This window comes from Mustela putorius, unplaced genomic scaffold (genome assembly GCF_011764305.1).
Source record: "Mustela putorius furo isolate JIRA1106 unplaced genomic scaffold, ASM1176430v1.1 tig00003983_pilon_pilon_pilon, whole genome shotgun sequence".
In the NCBI taxonomy this organism is placed as follows: Eukaryota; Metazoa; Chordata; class Mammalia; order Carnivora; family Mustelidae; genus Mustela; species Mustela putorius.
In genome coordinates this window covers 3,688,770-3,694,322 of record NW_025422123.1, presented here as the reverse complement: position 1 = coordinate 3,694,322, position 5,553 = coordinate 3,688,770, and the positions used below count along the sequence as shown (strand labels likewise).

The 5,553-nt window shown below is 47.8% G+C and overlaps 1 long non-coding RNA gene across 1 annotated transcript; it reads left to right on the top strand.

Moving 5' to 3' along the window:
* The first annotated feature begins 356 nt into the window (after positions 1-356).
* LOC101671963 lies at positions 357-3,527 on the top strand. The gene is made up of 3 exons (XR_198543.3): positions 357-610; positions 1,759-2,002; positions 2,804-3,527. It is a non-coding gene; the product is annotated as an uncharacterized LOC101671963 (long non-coding RNA).
* The last annotated feature ends 2,026 nt before the right edge of the window (positions 3,528-5,553 follow it).

Here is a 5,553-nt window from a genome sequence, read left to right as displayed (position 1 = left end):
CCCCGCCTGGACCTGACCTAGTAGGGGTTGGGGGAAGCTTGCTGTGGGAAGACTTGAAGAAGAACCCACTCCTCCTTTATCACCCTGTAGAGGCCTGACCCCCCAATAGAACTTATTCCTTTCAGCTCAGTGTGCCTCAACCTACAGAGTGGGAGGAAAGGGAACCCCCTTCTGAAAAATGTTCAGATCTCCCAAGTACACGGGCTTTCTCTGGAAGAAGACACAATAAACAAGGACTGTGTCACCCACATCCAGGGGCTGTGTGGACCTGTGCCCCCTGGAGGTGTACTGTGTATCGCCTGCTTGCCCTCCCCACCCCCGGTCCCGGGGAAGGGGGTTCTAGGAAGCAAGGTAGGTTTATTCTTCATAATATATTCTTGTAATAGTCAATATTACGATGAAAAAATATATTCCAATATCTGGTCCTATCTGAACCTCTGGAATTAAAACTGGGTGAGGGGCAGCCAGCAACACAAGTTCACAGGTGTTCTGAAAAATCTGCCCAGTGACTGAATCATCCGCATTCTCCACCCTCACAGTTTTGGGAACCCGGATGAAGTCCAGCCAGGCTCCTCGGCTCTAGAAGCTCTGGTCAGACCTTTCCACCCGGGTGAGCATGAGACAAGTAAGGCTGGTGGGCAGGAGGGGTGTGCAAGGCTGGGTGGAACAGAAGGCTGGCTTTCCCTTTCGGGGCGTCAGTACCCCACCCCTGCAGCTCTGACCCGCCCCCCACCCCCATCTAGCTCTCTCCCTTCCCCACCCCCGCTTTCCGCCTCCCCCACCCCCCCACCCCCGCCCGCGCCCGGCTCCCCTCTCCCCCGTCCCCCGCCCCCCTCCGCCATTCCCTTCCCGCTCCCGCCGCAGAGCGTCGCGTCAGCATCTCCGGAGGCCCCGCTCAGGCTCGGCCTTGCCCGGGCTAGCCTTTTGTTACATCATCTCCTTGGCCTTGCCGGTGCTAGGGGAGCGAGCCGCCCACTCACCGCTGGATACAACCGGCTAATTATATCACCCAGAGACCCGGGGCGGCAGCGTGTGGGCATTTTTTCAGCTGACCCAGCCTGTTTCTACTTGCTCTGCACGATTGTTCTTGATTTTTCAAAATAATAATAACCACTGCTAACCAGGAAAAAAATCGCCCGGGGCTGCGGAGCCGGCTCCTGAAGCCAGAGCCCTGGGCCACCTGCTGCTCCCGGAGGGAGAGACGTACTCAGCGTTCCTAGTTTACAAAACTGAGAGCAAGTGTCTGGACTCCCAAACCGGGGCTCCGTGGTCCAAGTGGCTCTGAGGACAGGATACGCTGGAAGCAGCAGAATCAGAAAGACAAATATTGTTCTGACGGCGCCCACCACGGTAGCACCGAGATTTCAGTTTTTCCAAATCTTTCAGATTCTATTTGTAGTTTAGTCGAATGTGCAGAGAGTTCTGCTTTTCCATAATTTCCTGTATTTATTTTTGTTAGGAGACGATGCCTTCACATGGTTCATAGTCAAAAGATGAGAAATAATATGCGGCGGCGGCGGGGGGGGGGGTTGTTGCAGCCTATCTCCGCCCTGCACCCACCCATTTCCTGCCCAGGCGCTGGGGCTGGTTCCCGTGTCTCCTGCCAGAGATAGACCATCAACGTCCACGTCCAGTCCTTCATCCCAAACCCTTGGGGACACATCGGTTTCCGAATCCAGAGCTTTTCTGATTTCAGACAGATAAGGACAAACATCTACAAGTACTCAGTTACGCCCCCTTCCCCCACCCTCTCTATAGGTTCTGTATAGGATGACTCATAATCCCGGTTTGAACACTGAAAGTTCCAGCTCTGCTCAACGAACCCTGTCAGTCCCAGGAAAACAGGACGATAACAGAATAAACCACCACCACAAATGTCTTCACATCCTTTTAGGTCTGGTTTTGCTACCACGCAAATTTGCCACAAACCAAAGAAAAGACTTGATTTTCAGAGCTTTTGGATTTGGGGATTGTGGAAGAGGGACTGTGGACCTGTAAGCAAGTATGCATAGATTCCTATCACCCACCCAAATAGAAACCCAGTGCGGGGCACCTTGCTTTTTTCCCCCTGCTCAGTGTATCTTACATCAGTCCGGAGAAAGACCCCCATTCCCTTGACCACTGCATGGTACTACATCACGTGATTGGACATTTTGGCTGTCTCCGGTCTTTTGTCATTGCAAACATACATAGTCTTTTTTTTTTTTTAGAGGAATATTTTCCATTATTTTTAATGATTTTATTTATTTGTCAGAGAGAGCACGTGCACTCAATCTCAAGGAAGGGGAGAGGCAGACCAAGGGAGAAGCAGGCTCCCTGCCCAGCAAGGAGCCCAATGTGGTTCTCCGTACTCCATCCCAGGACCCTGAGATCATGACCTGAGCCTAAAGATGCTTAACCGACTGAGACACTCAGGCATCTGACACACGTAGTTTTAGATATGGCTAACTACATAGTGCATAGCTGAGGAAGAACTAACTTCACTTCCCCCCCCCCCCAATTAAGGATATTTATTTATTTATTTATTTGAGAGAGAATGATTGGTGGTGAGAGGTGGAGAGGGAGAGAAGCAGACTCCCTGCTAGAAGGAAGGAGGGAAGGAAGGAAGGGGCATTAAGAATGATTTTGTCCCGAGCAAGGAAACAACATATCTTCAGACCTATTGTACTATTGTTCTCTAGAGAAACAGAACCAAATTTTAGAGACATAAGAAATATATAGACAGGTATCCTCCCTTTTCAAAAGTCTGTCCTACCGCACTTTGTTTTTATGAAAGACCTACATTTGTACCTGTTTTTGCTAGCCAAGAGAAATCTGAAGAAGACTATCGCTTTTATGAAAAAGAGGCTAAAAGTGAAAACAGCGCTCTGTTCTGCAACCTGTGGTCACAGAGGCCGCAGCGAGGAAGCAGCGAGAATGGCGCCACCAAGCTCCTTCCCTGGGAACTACACTCAGCTGCTCAGCATCGAGCCATCCTAGCTTTGAACTGTGAACGTCTGTGCCTTATCTCAATTTATTTTGTGAATCCACTAGCAAGATGTGTCCTAATATCATAGAAAAGCCTAAGAGAGGTTCATCTGGGGGGTCTGGGAACCCTAAAAAAAGTTTCTATATAAGTTCGTGGAAGTTGCTTCTTTGCTTTATGCCATTTCAGTTTATAAAAGTTTGAATTAAAACTCTCTACTTTCTCGGTATATATACAGAGACGGGCAGACACAGAGAGGTTGATTGTAAGGTATTGGGGTTTTATGCTTTTGAGGAACTGTCGAGTCCACAACGTAGGGCAGGCTGGCAATTTCAGTAAGAGTCCATTTACAGTCTCAACAGTTGGAAGGCCCTCCAGAGGCTGAATTCCTTTCTTAGAGTGGGGGTGGGAGCCTCGATCTTTTCTCTTAGGTCTTCAGCTGACTGGAGGAGTCCCCGCTCCCCTGCCACACTAAAGAGGATAATCATCTTTACTCAAAGTCTATTGATGTAAATGTTAATCACATCTAAAGATTTTATTTATTCTAAGAAAGAGTGTTTACAAGCAGAGGGAGGGGCAGAGGGGGAGAGAGAGAATCTCGAGCAGACTCCTCACTGAGCACAGAGCCTACCATGGGACTTGATCTCACCATCTGAGATCATGACATGAGCTGAAATCAAGAGTCAAACTGTTCACCCACGGAACCATCCAGGCACCACAAATGGTAATCGTGTTTAAAAGATACCTTCTCAGCAACATCTAGACTGCTGTTGGACCAAACAGGCGGCTACTGAGTTGATACAAAATTAAACATCGTTCCTATTTATTAACCCAACTCTTCAGCTTTGAGTGTTTGTCCGGGATGCTATGTGAAAGTCCCCACCTTCCCAGAGTTAACAGTCACAGAGGAGATAAAGCTGGGGGACACAAAACGATCACAAAGACTGCGAAGCATTCAGCATGGAATCAGTTGCAAGGTTCTGAGCACGGCCTGACAAAGTCCCCTCAAACACAGTCCAGAAAGCCAGAGATACACTGGAAATTCATGCCTAATACTCAGATAAGCAAGCTTCCTCTCCTGTTGCTTTTGCTCATTTTTAAATTACAACATAAATCTTTAATAAAGTGGCCCAGCTGAGCAGTATTAATGAAGCCTACACATAAGGAGAACAGGAGCTCTCTATAAAGAACTCAGGTATGATAGGAATCCTTTCTCCCTGACCTGTGACTATTCATCAATTTCAGCTTCTGGAAGTCTCCAGACTTAACACATTTTCCCAGCTAGACCTGTGGTCAAATTCCTAAGCTGCCAACCACTCTGGGATTTCAGAGGTTTTTTGTTCCACAGAGATTCGAAAAGACTTCCAGCTTCACTTGTCTGCCAGGGGCTTTGCTCCAAGAACTAAGCCATTTTCTGTGGGTTTTCCTTGAGAACAAAACAGACCTAGAGTGTATGTACGCATGCATCCATCCATTCATTCATTCATGACATTACCACAGGTAGAGGCTCTTTCTGCAGGAAGAAATAGAAAGTAGTATGCACCAGTCACAAAGGAAAACAGCTTCCCATGGACAAAAATCCCACCCGGATAGTTCTCAGTGACCAGGCCCAGTTAAAGAAAGGCACTGGATTTTATCAGAAGTCTGAATTAGGAGCCCCCTTCCTAAAATGAAGGGAGGATCCAGGTGGGGCTGAAATTTATGTAATGATGGAAAGAAAAAGAACACAAAATTATAACTATAACATTGTCAGGCCCTTCCCATGCAAATAAGTCCTGAAAGCCTCCCTTTATCAGCTTCACCATAAATCTACAGAGCTTATAGCTAAATAAATCTCAGGGAAGTAGTGGGGTATGTGCAAGGTCTGGCACCATGGGAGGCGGGGTACAGTTTTAAAACTTAGAGGACCAGGGTGCTTGTGTGGCTCAATCGGTGAAACATCTGCCTTCAGCTCAGGTCATGACCTCAGGCAGGGTCCTGGGATCAACCCCCCCCCCCCAATCCACTGGGCTACTTGCTCAGCAGGGAGTCTGCTTCTCTCTGCCCCTACACCCCCATCAAAATAAATAAATAAATAAAAATCATTAATAAGAAAAAATAATAAAACAGTAAAACTTAAAGGCCAGAATAACATGGGCTGCAGGAGAATACAAGAGAGGCCAGAGAGAGTGGATGGGGCTATCCATCCTCAGTGCTCAGCTCAGCTCATCTCATGTACCCTGGGCCCCCCAACAACTGGCTCTACCTGCAGCGCTCTGGTTGGTGGTGCCCCAATCCCTGTCTCCCCAGTGGTAATAACAACAACAGTAGTATTATAGCAGCTGACACTAAGTGTTTCCTATGTGCCAGGCATGGTTCTAAGCACTTTATCCATAGCTACTCGGCGAGTTTTCCTAACAACTCTATGAACCATCACTTTCATCCCCACTTTAAAGACTAGGAAACTGAGGTAGAAACAGAGATGAAATCATTTGCCGAAGCCAGACAGAGACAGAACACGGATTTGAACCCAGACAGGCTGGCTCCACAGGCAAAGCTCTTATCCACTAATAGCAATAACAGCTCACAGTTATGTGGCGATTAGCTAC